Source organism: Gallus gallus, chromosome 1 (genome assembly GCF_016699485.2).
Source record: "Gallus gallus isolate bGalGal1 chromosome 1, bGalGal1.mat.broiler.GRCg7b, whole genome shotgun sequence".
Taxonomy (NCBI): domain Eukaryota; kingdom Metazoa; phylum Chordata; class Aves; order Galliformes; family Phasianidae; genus Gallus; species Gallus gallus.
In genome coordinates this window covers 87,162,699-87,177,827 of record NC_052532.1, presented here as the reverse complement: position 1 = coordinate 87,177,827, position 15,129 = coordinate 87,162,699, and the positions used below count along the sequence as shown (strand labels likewise).

At 40.2% G+C, this 15,129-nt stretch overlaps 1 long non-coding RNA gene across 3 annotated transcripts in view; it reads right to left on the bottom strand.

Moving 5' to 3' along the window:
• LOC112530378 overlaps positions 1-15,129 on the bottom strand; it is a 327,141-nt gene that overhangs the window by 164,210 nt on the left and 147,802 nt on the right. For all 3 annotated transcript variants that reach the window (XR_003071999.3, XR_005862045.2, XR_006930999.1), the window contains one exon: positions 4,952-5,048. This is a non-coding gene — a long non-coding RNA (uncharacterized LOC112530378). The remainder of the gene's footprint in view (positions 1-4,951; positions 5,049-15,129) is intronic.

Genomic DNA, 15,129 nt, shown 5'->3' with positions numbered 1-15,129 from the left:
TTTAAACCATGAAGGCAGCATCCTCTACAGTGTGATCCACAAGAACATTCCCTTGTCTTTCTCCAGTCAAAAAGTGGATTCTTCCAAGAAGAATGATCTTCGATCTCTGCCAGCTGGTGGGCTATCATTTCACATTTTTGTTTTTTTAATAAATAGCAGAATTAATAAATAGCAGAATTAATACCATCTGACTGTAGCTGTAACTTCTGTCCTCAACAAGCAAACTGCCTGCCATTGAAAGGTCAAGAAGTAAGGTGTTGAAGTATCTACACCTCAAGATGTCACAGATGAAGTAGGAGGCAATGCATCTGAACACACAGCTGGGTACAGACACAGCAAGGGACATTTGGCTGCTGTCTTCACATGCCACGCTGACATGCCTCAAGGCCGACTTGTGTCAGCACAGCTGCTTGCAGCTCTAAGTCTCTCTCTGGCTGTTTACAGGCCTGGCTCTCAGGCATGATGCTCTCTTTTCTAACAGCCCCATCTGTCTCTTCCAAAGGAGAGTACTGGGATACCTCAATTCCCTAAGCAACAGTTCCACTGCCCGGAGGTGATGGTGTTGATAATTTGTAATTGTGACAGCTCCACTCCAGTCTCTCTCTCTCTGTCACTGGTAAAAGATTTGATGCTGCATGTATCTGGGAGTCTTACTGACAGAGTGCTCATATCACAACAGCCCTGATAGATGTTTTAACAGTGTCAAACTAGAAATCAAGGAACATTAGTAATCAAACACACACACACACACACACAGAGACTTCCCACAGATTTCTTTCTTTGACTCAGGGACTGAAGTCCTCAAATTCATCACAGTGTACATGTACCAGGTAACACAAAGTTTAGTTCACAAGGCCATCACAGAGATTTTTATCCTCAATCTCTAGGCTGAATTAAGACTACAACTGATGTAAATCTCCAAATTCAATGCTATGAGCACACGACCAATCAGAACTCTTGCACCCTTGACCTGTTTGATAAAGAATGTGCTGATGTGATCCTATCTTCTAGTGTCATCATAATCCCCAGAGTGCTCATGATTCCTCATTCCTTATGCATGCTATCCATGGGTATTTACAAACAAATCAAATACAAACACACTTTGTTATGAAAGCCGTGTTTATCCTGCAAGTTGCATTTTTTCAAGGAAGCACACTGTATTGATCAGCCTCTGCCAGAACACATGAATCAAGCCCCATTGATGCCTCAGCCCAAAATGTGAGGCAATGTCATGGCTGTTGCAGCATGTGGATATGTTTAATTCCTCCAAGCAGTCACATAGGGAATACTGACAAATGCCCTGCTGAAGAAAACTGGGTAGAAAACCATGGCTTAATGAAACATATGAAATTGCAATCATATTCCAGTCTGTTTCTGCTCACTTCAATATCCTACCGATTTATTATGTATGACAATTCGCACTATCCTGCCCTTAACCTGGAACTCTGGGAGCAGACAATATTAAATGCGATATGGGAAAGAATCCATAAGGTGATATAAACATCACATTTCTTGTTCATTTTCACTTCAGCAGGACTTGCCCTCTCCTCTCCCCAGTGGTTCCCCTACATTTGACCAGCTTAAAATAAAAAGACTGCATAGTGGAAAATGCTCATGCAGCACATTCCAGAGGAAGCGGAAAAATGCCAAAAGAGCATTCAAGATATTCACCTTGAACACTACAGGGAGAATGAAAAAGTGACATATCTGGATAACAGCTAATATCATATTTCATGTAACTGCATATTTACTATTGCAAAGAAATAAAATGAGCTTCTGCAATGTTTGTGGTGTCATATAAGCCATTTTTCCTGTAGTACTCATGGATATTACCATGAGTGACAAGGAAAAGACAAAGATCTCCTAAAGATGAATTGTACCTAAAACTGCCAGGTGAAGCTACAAGTGCTACTGAATAACATATTGGTTAAACAAGACTTCCTTATCTTCTAAAAATTTTCAAAGTATTTTCTGGAATTTGTATTCTTTGTTCCCAGTATGCATGGGTATCACAGATCCCTGAAGAGTAGCAGAAAGCACTCAGAAGTCTGTCAGATTCTTTTCCTTTGAGAAGCCTTAGACTAGCCAGCTGTGTCCTCATCCACAGAGCAGCCCCTTTGCTTCCACTGCTCTACTGGGATCCACATGGACCCAAAGCAAAACACAGACCCTCCTGTGACCTCTTCTTCCCCACCATACAGAAAGCTAATCAACCCTCTTAGACTAGCTCCCCTTTCTTCCTTATTGATGTACCAGTATGCTTTGGTTATTAGCCCATTTCCCCTTAACCCGCTATCAACCTTTTAATCTAAGGCCTTGGTATATCCCTCCTGTCCAAACTCCAACTTCTACATGCTGCCTCCAAGTCAGCAGAAGGTAAGGGATGTAACTGGAACTCTGGACTAGCAGCATCATGCAGCATGGTGCTAAGCTGTGGCCCTACAGCATCCGGTACCAAGGCGAAGTTTTCTGAGCTACACTGCATAGATTATGCCATTTTCCACATCCCCTTGGAAGTGCTGCATCTCTAATATATGTAATAAGAGACTACAGCTCTACATTTTAAAACAAGGAGAACTGGAAATCCACCACTTAAATTAAGTGGTAATCTCCACTCATTTGGAGAGAGGAAAGCTGACTGGTTCATAGGTTATGATGCTGGCTGCCACCATGGCAATAAGCACCTTATGAAACCACCTTTAAGTCAGTAGTCTGAGATCCCTGTCTCTGAGATTAGATGCCTGTCTCAGAGCTGTGTGGGACATGAATTTAACCTGGATTCATCCTCCTCAGTTCACTTATCAACTAGTACAAGCTGTGATCCATAAATTTCCTGACCTTTATGTTGGCTGCTTGGAAAAAACAGGATTTCCATATTAAATAATTGACATGTATCCAATACCAGAGGGAAGGAATTAATTCCTGTTCTGTGTTTGTACAATGCTTAACACAACAGCCAACAAGCAAAACGTAAATAAACTGAAGGAAAAGTAATACTCTGGAGAAGCACACGAAACTTAAAAGACATATAGTTACAGACCACAGGTGACTGTAGAGGTTTTTTTCTTCTAGCTAAGAGATGAGCACACTGATAAATATATAATAAATAAATAATATAGGCAAAGGGGGAGGAGAGAGAGAGAGAGAGAGAGAGAGAGAGAGAGAGAGAGAGAGAAATGGGGAAAGAACTGTATCTAAACACAGCAGAATTTGTTGGTAGTCACACAGGATATGTATCTATTTCCCTGGACAAAAAACTGTCCTAAGTTTCTCTTTAAATGGGTCAAAAATAAGCTGGCAGCACCTGAAAGTTTCAGGGACTGGGAAAGCTTTTAAATTTGTTGTAGATCCATTAAGAGAAATTATGCAAAATTAATTTATACTTGCAAATCTCCAGAATTGAGGATACTTATCTTCGATAGAATTTAATATTTGAAATTGCAGGTTTTCAAAGACTGCTGCAACTTTGGAGCAAATATTGTTAGGCTGAATACATTTAAAACCTAGCTGAGCATAAATAATCTCTTATCTGATTATGAAAAAAGTATTATTTTCAGTAATTTTGTATTTTGCTGTTATCTCCAGTTACGTGCACACAAATATACACACAGTTTGAGTGGAACAACATTGAAATATGGGGAAAAAAAGCTAACACAACTGATGTCTGACATCTCCAAATGCAATAGCAAAGAAGTATATTAGAAATACAAAATTGATATATCTTTTAAAACCTGAGTAGGTGTAATTCTGTGGAATTTACAGGAAGATAAGAAAATTATGTTTCCTAACAGTTGGTATAAAACCTGTTATTTCAGATAACCAGTATGTTCATTTTATGCCATACCAATAATTCATTTTATTATCAAAGACTGAACATATAAAGGACAAGTCCTTCTGTCATCAAATCAACCACAAAATATATTTCTTGCATCTATTATACTAAATGAAGGAAAATGCGCTAAAGAAATTCCAACAGACATTCACACTTCTAAATTCTCAATTTACTTAAAAATTCATTGTCTCAAAAAACATCTCTGGAGGTTTTTATAGTTGTTACACACACCGTTCTTCGTTATCATGGAAGAAAATATTTGCTGTAGAAACAATTTTGTAGGTTCCAGACGTGTACCCAAAACAGAGGTGGCAGACAAGAACATACAAGATCTGGGTAGTCACATAGAATTTAACTTTCGAAAACACAACTGGTTTGTCTTATTGCTGAATTGATAAAATATTTACATTTACTCTTTTTTGGAGACAGGACAATATACTAGCATTAGAGCTGATGCTAGCTCTAGAGTAAAGAAGGCAGTAAAGAAACATCATCACATCAATCTCTTGACAGCAGAAGGGTACAGAAATTGTAGAATTTCTTGAAATGTAGTTTACACAGAGTGAAATTAAACATCAGAAAATTCTATGCTATCATATACTGTTACGCAACATCTTAGCACATTATTGTTCTGATAAACTTGAATTTCAGAACTGATTTCAATCATTTCTTAGAATAAAAGGTGTTGATACAAGTATAAAGATGCAATTATTGAAAAGTTAGAAATGCAGAGTTTTATGTACATAATGCTTCTCCTTAAAGGAGAGATGTTTTCCATGGTACTTTTCCTCCTCAGCTCCATTGCACCAAAATGTACCTTTTTTTCCCAAATCAACCCCTCCCTAATTCAGGTTTTAAGGAAAAGTTTGCAAGTGAAAGGCCAAACAGAAAGCTAAAAACTGTAAAGTCATTTCCCAGGGTTCTCCAGCACAGTTAGCAGCATGGCAGTCATTCATCTCCAACTATTCCTGACCAAATTTAAATAGACTATTCTGTCTGAATGCATGAAGCTTTTATTAAAAGACCTTTCAAAACATCTAGAAAGCAGCTAAAGAGAATTTGCTTAGAGGTGGCTCTAGAGGATACATTCTAGAAGCGGTGGTGTCAGTTTTCCCTTACCTGCTGCACTGGGGCCAAGGAAGGAGCACACCGTCTCCTTCAGCGATTCAAACAACGTTGCCAGCAGAGTACAAAACGGATGGATTTACTCACTGACCTAGAGATTGAAGAAAGAAAAAAAAATAGTGAAGTTATGCTTTCACATCCACAGCTTGGTGTATGTTATCTCCTGTGCCTGCACTGGATCAGGTGATTTCCACTTAGGTGGCACATCAGAACACATTCTAGCTACCCTGACAACATATATGGGCAGGTACAGGAAATGTTGTTTGCTGTCAGGGCAAATTACTGTGCAGATCATCTCAACAGTTCCACCAGAATTTCCTAAAAAGCAATGGCATTATTGGAGGTGCCTCAGGTTCTGCCATTTAGTTCCCAAATACAGAAGTTATATTGATGAGCATTGAGCTATATAAAATGATATTCAGTTACATGGCAAAAGATATGTGCCAGTTCATTTTCCTTTGACATTTCTTGCCTCATCATCAGATGAAGGCTCCTGCTTCTTTGATGCCAGCCTTATGTATTGGTCCTTAAGCTAATATATTGATCCCCATTGCTAAACCAACCTATATCAATTCTTTGAATCCCGCTAGCCCTTGTTGTACCCATCTGTCCTCTTCTCTCATCCTAGAACAGGCTGAAAGGTGCACTTGGGCCATTCCAGACCTATATCCTATGGTCTGCTAAGTAATTGGTAGGATACAGAGATACAGTGAGCTGGCACTGCTTTGCTGCATAGTAGCTGAATTTCACTTGGGCACCCCTTTGCTTATAGTCTTCTCATGAACTGACTGACTTTAAGCAAATGTTTCCAGTTTGCACGCCCAGAGGTTACAATAGCTATGCTTTTAATTGTTATGGAAAATTAACTTTCTCTGTTGGAAAACTGTGCTTTTTACTAAGGTCAAAACTCATTTGGACAGCAAAAACATCCAAAAGAAAAAAGATATAAGCATTCTAGAGATAACAGTAATAGCAAGGCAGAAGTTGCTCTTTTATCTTTGTTGCAGATGTATTATTTCAGAAGACGTTATCACTTGATAATAATGCTACTTCTATTGTATATAATGATGAATGGTAATTGCTTTTGTACTTCAGCATTTTTCACAGAATACTTTGGGTTCCAATGAATATATTAGTGACTCATTGCTGTAAACACTCTCCTTACATCTAAGCCTACAATGCAGAACCAGATAAAAAACAGTCAGATATAAGTATTTTATTTCTTGTTTTGATTTTCCTGAGAGATAAGATTTTTTTCTTTGAAATGAAAGAAGAAATTATTCAAGAACTCTCACTTTAATCTAGCCATGAGTGGTATTCTAAGCCTTCATAGTGCATCTACAATTTCAGTTCCTTGTTAGATTTGCTTAGTGTTAGGCCTGTGATCAAAGGATACCATTCCTTTTGCACTGCATTCCCAAGCCTTCCCAATAATGTAGAATGCCAGAGCTTTTGGGATGAAGTAAAAAAGAAATAAACTTCTTCTGTTTTCCACAGGAGCAGTTTTATCCCCAAAGCCTAAGTCATCCCACTACCCTCAGATGTCCCTTATGTAATAATCCACATTAAAGAATCCTATTTTTAAACACCTCCCTACAGTTGGCTTATGCCTTTAAAAATTGCTCTCCTTTGTTACCTCTGTTCTCCTGTAATTTTAAATACATTCTTCACACTGCTGAAGTCTCAGTGCAAGGACACTGAAGTACAACAATGGGTTGCCTAGGGTGGTGCTGGAGTCTACCACATGAGAGGTCTTTAACCAGGCTAGAGAGTATCTGCCAGAAATGGTTTATGTATTGCTCATCCTGCCTTAAGATAGAAGGACAGACTGAGAAATTTTTTTATGATATGACTGTCAATAGCATCTTTGTTCCTGCATCACCTAAAAATTTATGAAAACAGTAATCTCCTGTTTCTTTGGATTAAAGAATTGAGGTTGTGGACTCTGCTATTGTCACAGTTCCTGTTACGGGGCTTCAGATAACACTAACCTCTTTGGTATATTAGTGCAGCACTGTTCAGCCTTAAGAGTTGACTTTGACCACCACATAAGGCTGAACTGCTCTTCTGTACAAACGCCATGTTGAGTGAATTAAGCATCTTAACCTATCTAAGGTTCGGCTAAAGGACTAGAAGAGTATAATGGTTCGTAGACCTTCTGCTGATTATGTGATTTCTCTCTGTGCTGGGAGTCCACCAAGACATATGCTTTCTTCAATAAAAGGCTTTATGAGTGCTTATAGCCTATGTGATAATCATCTGAAAGGTCAGAATTTCATATGAAGCATGCTGGAGAATAACTTCTGTAATAGCTTCTTGATGTTACCATGATACCATATAATTCATTTAAATTAATACAAATTAAATAATAGTTTTTCCATAGCAATCATTTTATCTTGATCTGTTGCCGTTATTACAAAATACTGACCAAGTGACCATTGAGAAACAAGTAAAAATACCTTGTTTTACATAACAAAATTCCTTATACACACACACTTACAGAGATTTCCAGTTTCTTTTTTTCCCTTTTCTAACAACTATGTAAAAGGTTAGAGTTTTCCACAACTCTGTAAAAAGCTTCACTATAACTCTTTCTACAGATACAATATTATCCCTCACAGACCAAAAAAACAGGACTAAATGATATTTTCAGAGTGTCTAAGGTTATTCAGAGACTGAGACCTTGAAACACTCAAAGTTCCATGAGTCTGGTATTAATGACCTATGCATTTGTTTATTATTTGTAGACAATATTAATTTGCTGAAACAGAGACTCTCAGAATTAGGTACACATTATTCTCAATGAGGATGTCTGTGCCTGTGTCTGGTCCTTCAGTGGAAGAGCTCATTTGGTTGCCTCACACACTTCTTGCAGAATGAAGCTGTATCTGTCTATGGGGTCTTGGCTAGCCTTGCACTGGATGGGGCATCTCAGGTCGATAAAGGAACAAAAAATGAGATGCATCCATACCAAGACAGTTAATAGAGAAAAACAGGGATCACTTTTTCTCTGACCCAATTATTTTTAAGCCAGAAAGAACTACAGATATTGAATCTACAGCATGATGACTAGGACATTTGAGAGACTGTAATTCAGGACAAGTTAGAGAAATCTGTGTCTGTTTCTACTACACATGCTTAACTGCTATCCAATTTGTTAGTCTGGATTAATTCTCTTTTCCTAATCCTCATATTTCACATATCTCTCCTCTCTTGTCATTACTCTTCATGTTAATAGTTTCAGACAGTCTCCCTTTGGCTCTGCCTCAGGAGACAAAGAACAACATATTGACAATTTTTCTATTAAAGACAGTTCTAGTTTTCATGAACTCAAGGCTATTTCTGAAGGAAATTTAGGCTCGTGCTCATGAATATTCACCAATACTTCCACATATCTATTTACCTTTACGAATACCTTTTCTGCTTTTTTTTTAAATATCTGCTTTAACTTTGCTTTGTCAGATCCAAAGGAGATAGTCTGCACAGAATCCAGTGTATCATCTTTGAAGGGTTGAAGGGCGGCTGGGGTTTACCCACCGGCAGCTAATTGGGATCACTGCTTTTAGAATTCAGCTGAATCCTTCTGCCAATATAATTCTTTGTGTCATCCCCATAAAGCCATCAGAATGTCAGGAGAGATTAATTTGCTTCTCCAAGATTAAAGCAGTGAACGCATCAATTTAATCCAGAGTTTTGTGACATAGTCTCTTAATCATCATCAGGGTAGAAGGGTTACGCTCTAATAAGAATTTTATAATCGCTAAGCAAAAGGTGGAAAAAAAAATTGACTGTTTTCCAGTTTGGCAGGTTTGCAAATAGCTGCTGATAAGAGCAAACAAAGTGTTTTTACTGCTTTTATCAGTGCTCCACTTCAACACATCAGCCCTGTTTTGTCAACAGGAATAATTCAGCTGAGCTCTAGAAATGTGACTCTGAATGCATACATCTCCACCAGGAAACCCTCTCCCAGTGCTTTATGACAGCAACCGTATTGCACTGGTGTTCTGTCGGGTAAATAGATAACGTATGAGAGCCCTGAACTTTGAATCAAATAGGTATCTACTGTTGTCTACCCTGGAGCTGGTGACATCTTGCATTAACATGGCAGGCTGAGAAATGCCAGCTACCAGGTAGCTGCAGGAACTCCAGTGACCCTGTTCCATACTGCTGCCAGCAGGAAGGACAGACAGCCTCCCTTCAGTCACGAACGTCAGAGAACACTATATGTCCTAACATAGTAGAGGAATTAATCTCAAAAAGTTTGAAAGTTTAGATAAGCCTCTCAGTTTCCCATCGTACGCTGCAGAGATTACTCTTCTTTTCCCCAATCCATATTGTTTCTGCTCACAGAAGCCCTTCCCTATTAGAACTTCATCCAATTCACTTCACTCTTCTCACTGACCCACCTACGCCAGCCAAGAAAGACCCTTCGTGCAAAACAGCATGCCAATCTCTGATCGTTCCTCCTCCTCACACAGAATCATCAGTTTGAGTGGACTCTGAACAGGAAAAAACACAAGCAGACCATCCTTGGCTCATTTTCCAAATAGTTCACCCATATCAAATTAATATGGACAATATTTCTATACCTGGGGGTCCTGCGTTGTTTGGCCTTCAAGTATTTTTTTTCCCCTTGTATGGCTTCCCTGATGTATCAGAGATGGAGCTGCTAAAACCAGGAGTCAGTCTAGAGCTCATGGAAGTTACAGATCAGTAGTGCTAGCATGAGACTCCTTGGCACTGTACAGAAGCCCTGCTCTGCTTTGCATCTCAATTATGGGACACACCTGCTGTCCTAGTCCAGCTTCTCTCTCCAAGGGAGCCTGCTAATGTGCTAATTTATATGGTGCATAACGGGGGATTTAGAAGGGAGGCCTTAGAGACTCATTTTCACCTGGTGCCTTATTAGGGATTTGAGCCCAATTCACTGGAGATGAAAAGCCAATGACTATAACTCATTTACATCATTTAGCTCTCAATAGGTAGCCAGTTAGAAAACAAAAGACTTGCAATGACTTTGTGCAGGTCATTTCCTTTAACAGATGTTCCTTTGTGAAGTTGCTATCCTATAACAGTTTTGTGGGTTCCCTATGCGGGCAGACCTTCCAATCAGGAGCAATTTATTCCTTTGTCACAAATAAATACATAAGTAAATAAATAAAATCACAAGTTAATAGTAAAAATGAAACAACAACATATTTTCCATTTCTACAATATTTCAGTGAATTTCACGCTTTTGTACATTTAAACATAGGCTGGCAGCACAGAATAGAGCTTTTATTGTTTCCCTAATGACCAGAGAGACAAAGAAAAGCTTGGCCACAGTTCTGGAAATTCCTAAGCCTCTCTGCGATCACAGAATCCCAGAACAGCTGAAGCTGGGAGGGACCTCAGGAGATCACCTGCTCCATTTCCCCTTCTCAAAGTAGGGCCAGCTACAGCAGGCTGTCCAGGACCACGTCCAGTTGAGTTTTGAACACCTCCAAGTATGAAGGCTCCACAACCTTTCTGGGCCATCAGAGCTGAAAAACCCTCCCACAGAAAATTTCTTCCTTATTTTTAAATGGATTTTTTTTTTATTTCATTTTGCGACTATTTCTGCTTGTTATTTTACTGAGCATCTCTGAAAAAAAAGTCTGGCTTCATCTTCTTTATACCCTCCCAAGAGACATTTATGCACAGTGACAAGATCCTCCCAAAGTTAAGTAAGTCCAGCTTCTGCAGCTTCTCCTCATATGACTCTGTCTCCAGTCCTTTTATCATCTTAGTGCACCCTCACTAGACTTGCTCCAGTATGTACACCTTTCTCTTGTACTGGGGCATCCAGAACTGGACACCACAACAGATGTGGTCTCACCAGCACTGAGTACAGTGAGAGGTCCACCTCCCTTGATCTGCTGATGGTGCACTTCCTATTGTAACCCTCAGTGCTGTATATATCTGCCTTCTCAGCTTCAAGGGTGTATTGCTGGCTTATCTTCATGTTGGTGTCCACTAGGACATCCATATCCTTTCCTGCAGAGCTGCTTTTCAGTAAGCTGGCTCCCAGCATGTCTTGGTGCATGGGATAAAGCCTCCCAAAATAAAGGGGTTTGTACATCTTCTTGTTGAACTGCATGAGGGTCCTCTCTGCCCAGTTCTTTAGCCTGTCCAAGTCCCTAAGAATGGGAGCACAGTTATCTATCAACCACCCCTCCCAGTTTTGCATCATCTGCATACTTGTGGAGGGTACAATCTGCCCCATCTTCCATGATAATGAAGACGTTAAACAGTATATATTAAACAGATACATTAAACAGCCCCAGTGCTGACACCTAGGATACACCACTACCAACTGGTCTCCAGCCAGGCTTTGTACTACCAGTCACACCACTTGGAGCCTTAAAAGTCAATGCTTTCAGTCCACCTCACTGCTTACTTACCAAGTCTGTACTTCGTCACTTTGTCTACAAAGACAAAAGAAGTGGAGATGATGAACATATTTCTCACCGAGAGAGTCAACACATCATAGAAGGCTGTCAGGTTGGCCAACTGACATTTCCCCTTCATAAATCCATGCTGACCACTCCCAGGCAGCTTCTTATTTTTCACATTTAGAAATCATTTCCAGAATTATTTGCTCCATCACATTTCTGTCACCAGTCCCACTCACAAATGGTTTCTCTAGTTTTCCTTTTGCTGCTGATGTACTGGTAGAAGCCTTTTTTGTCATCCTTCATGCCCATTACCAGACTCAACTCCAGGTAGACTTCGACGTTCCTTACTTCATCCTTGCATATTTGGACAGTGTCTCTGTATTGTTCCCAAAGTCATCTGCCCCACTTCCACTTTCTTTCATACCGAAAATACTCTGAAATGCTGCATATCTTCATATCTTAAAGAAAAGTAAAAAGAATTATAGGTATTCAGAAAACTTTTCAGGGTAGTAGTGTTAGCCACTTGGGATGCAATTTACTCTGTCCATTTTTAATGACCAGAAAGACACATATCCAATCTAAGTGAATTATCCCTTGAAATTAATCCTAAAGTGATGAACTGCCTCCTGAAGTTGACCGCCTCTCCCGGCTGAGTACAGAAACTCTGAACAGATAAACACAGTTTAGAATATATGTCTAATTTTCATCTGACTAAATCAAATTTCATGTTTCAAACCACACTGCCTCATTCTGAGCGTTCAAGAAAGTACACAAGGCTACACAACTACAAAAGGACGTTGCAAGTAAGGCTGTTTTTACTCAGGCGACAGATGTGACAGTCTACAGTGAAAGCATTACTGATATATGTAGAACTTGCTGATACCTTCATACCTCCAAGAATCTGGCTCAAAGTGACTTCAGAGATCACATGGAGTCAGATGCAGAGCTTGGACTATAGCCACGGGGGCTCAGTGTAAACTCCTCTGCTTCACCTCTTGTACAAGCAAATGCACTGGTTGCTTGTATCAGCAGGCTGAGGAACTGGAATTGCTCTTCATGGGGCTCCAGAAGCAGCTTTTAACCCTGTCAGGATTTAGCTAATTAATAGACAGTGGGAGGCTGGTAGAAAGCCCCATTCCAGAGCACTGTGTGGGACAGATGAAGAGATGCACGTCATTTTGAGTCCAGCCTTCAACTGGTGAAAATTCAGGTAAATGCTGCCCAGGGAATAAGGTATCTTTTATTGTTACAAAAACACGGTCACACTTCTTTCATTCGTTGCAAACATTTGAATAATAAGTACTGGATACAAAAAAATTATCAGCAATGATTAAGTTAAGTACTGAAGCCACAGCGATGAAAACATTTAGGTTATTCAGAACTCAGATGTGCCTGTCTGGATGTGAGGAGTCAGATGCTCTTAAAATCCCAGAGTTTAGCACAAATACAAGTGATCTACACAGAAAATAAAATATTTACATTAACTTCTGATTTTTGTTCTCTAAGGACCATTACTGCTGTGTATTTGGGCAGCACAAGCTGGTGCCCACAATTTAAAGCAACTCAAGTGCCTTCGCTAATAATCGCAAATTATACAATCTGTTTCCCCTTGGTTTGAACCCCAGGGGTAAGAACAGCCTTAAGCACCCACTGCTAAAAGCTAGCACAAAATGTTGAAGCTTGAGATTGTCTGCTCCAGATCTTTCAGACGTGCAAGACTGACAAAGATCTTAATGGAGCAGGGACTTTGTATTTGCCACATTCTGCTGTCTGGAGAGGCAGATAATGCACAAGTACAGCCTGGGCATCAGGCAGGGGCATAGCCTATTTCAGAGGAGATTTAATATCCGAAGGCTTTAGCTTATCATTCCCCACGGGCTGTTGTGCTCATCTGCTGCCATTCACAAAGTCTGAGAAAACACGACACTGCCATGATGGCAGCCCATCATTGTTACACTTGTGTTTAGCAGCACAACATCGTATCTGCTGCAGTGTTCCTGAACCGAGTTTGGGGTGCAGGCAGGTGCTTGTGCAGTGCCAGGGGCTGGGCCAAACACAGGCTGCCAGCTGCCAGCTCCGGGCAGAGCTATGAGCTCGGCTCTGCAGACCTGGCCTAGCCAAGTGCTCTTGCAAGAGTGACTGTGGGCAGCAGAAAATAGCAATATATACTGGGGTCAAAATTAGGCTCTGAAATAATGTGGATTGTCCTCATAGCCATCTCTATCATGAGAGGAAAGAGTGAGGCTCAACAGGCACTGCAGTATGGGAGCCTTACTGAAAGCCCATAAGAACAGTAGGGCTCAACATAGAGTTCAGGATCCATGCTCACCACTTGGGCCCTCACAATTAAAGACTGCAAAGCTGAGCTCCTCCCCTTTCCTTTTTTTAAATCTCTTTTGATCCCATCCTTTAAGACCAGCACTTTCTGGCAACTTAGCTGTGTTAAACATCATCTAGCATCCAAAACTTGATTAATTGATGATTGGTTTTCAAATTTCAGGCCATCTAGACACTTCTTGGATGTAAATCCAATATATGCTATTGATTAAAAGACATTAATTCTAAAATTAGGGAATGTCTTGAGTGATCCCAGGGCAATTAACCAACACTATATGCCTGTGCTGACAGCAGTTCAGGGAGGCAGCTTAATAGGTCAGACAGATGACATGCAGTGATGTATGTTCCACGGAACAAACCAGACAGAAAATAAGCAGACACAAGCTTTTATGCAAAACAAACAAACAAACAAACAAAAAACAAGCAAACAAACAAGAAAACCACAAAAACAAAACAAAACAAAAAGACAAAACAACAACAAAAAAAGAAGGAGTAAGTGGGAAGGCAGCTAAAAGAAATAAGATAAAACTGCATGCTATTTTACAGTGCTCTGCCCACTGCTTTTCACTTCTCCCTGCATTTGCATTTCACACTGTGCAAATTACAGCTCCTTACACCACATTTCTAATGAAACGCTCCTGGGATCCAAAGTCTCAGCAACACCCAACAGATAGAGTTGCTGAAGTTCACCTCCACAGTCCTGGCTCTCATTTAATACTAGCATAGCGCATAGTGTAACTTCAATCTGCTCTAAATTAAGCTGGCTGAAGGAGTTTGGGAAAAAAAACAATTCCCTGCAGTAGACAAAACCGAAATAATGCTTCTGGCCAAGCCACCCACGTATTCTTTTTTCCAAAGAAATGTTTTCACTGATATCTTCTCTGAAAAGACCAAGCAGCTATTTATTGAAGTTTCCTAACCATGTTTCCCTTGGGTGCTGCACAGCATCCACTATTGTACCCAGGCACCTTTTGCACCAGGACATCACTCTCCCCATGGATTGATAGTGGTTTTCATTTCCTCGTGTGTGCTTGCAAAGCTCTGTGGCAAATGTCCACCTGGATTGCCATAAGCAGTCAGAAAAAAATCTAAAGGCAGCAGATCCAACAGCAGCACAGAGACGCTGGCTGTGAGCTTACATTGCTGCAGGCTAGTGGTTGTGCTGGAGCACAGGTGACACTGTATTGCTGAGTGTGCAAACTGGGGTTATTGCCTCACAAGTAGCAGCAGCTGCATGTCCTGCTGTCCTCATGCATATGTCTGCAACTGAAGAATGGGAAAGCTTTTCTTTCTTGAGGTTTTTATTTCAATAAATCTTCCTTAGGACAGTCTTAAAGAGGAAGGGTCACATCCTCAGTCTTTGCCTGGCATTTTTTAACTTCTGCAAACATCTATTCCTTATGCTTGGATAGCAGTCTC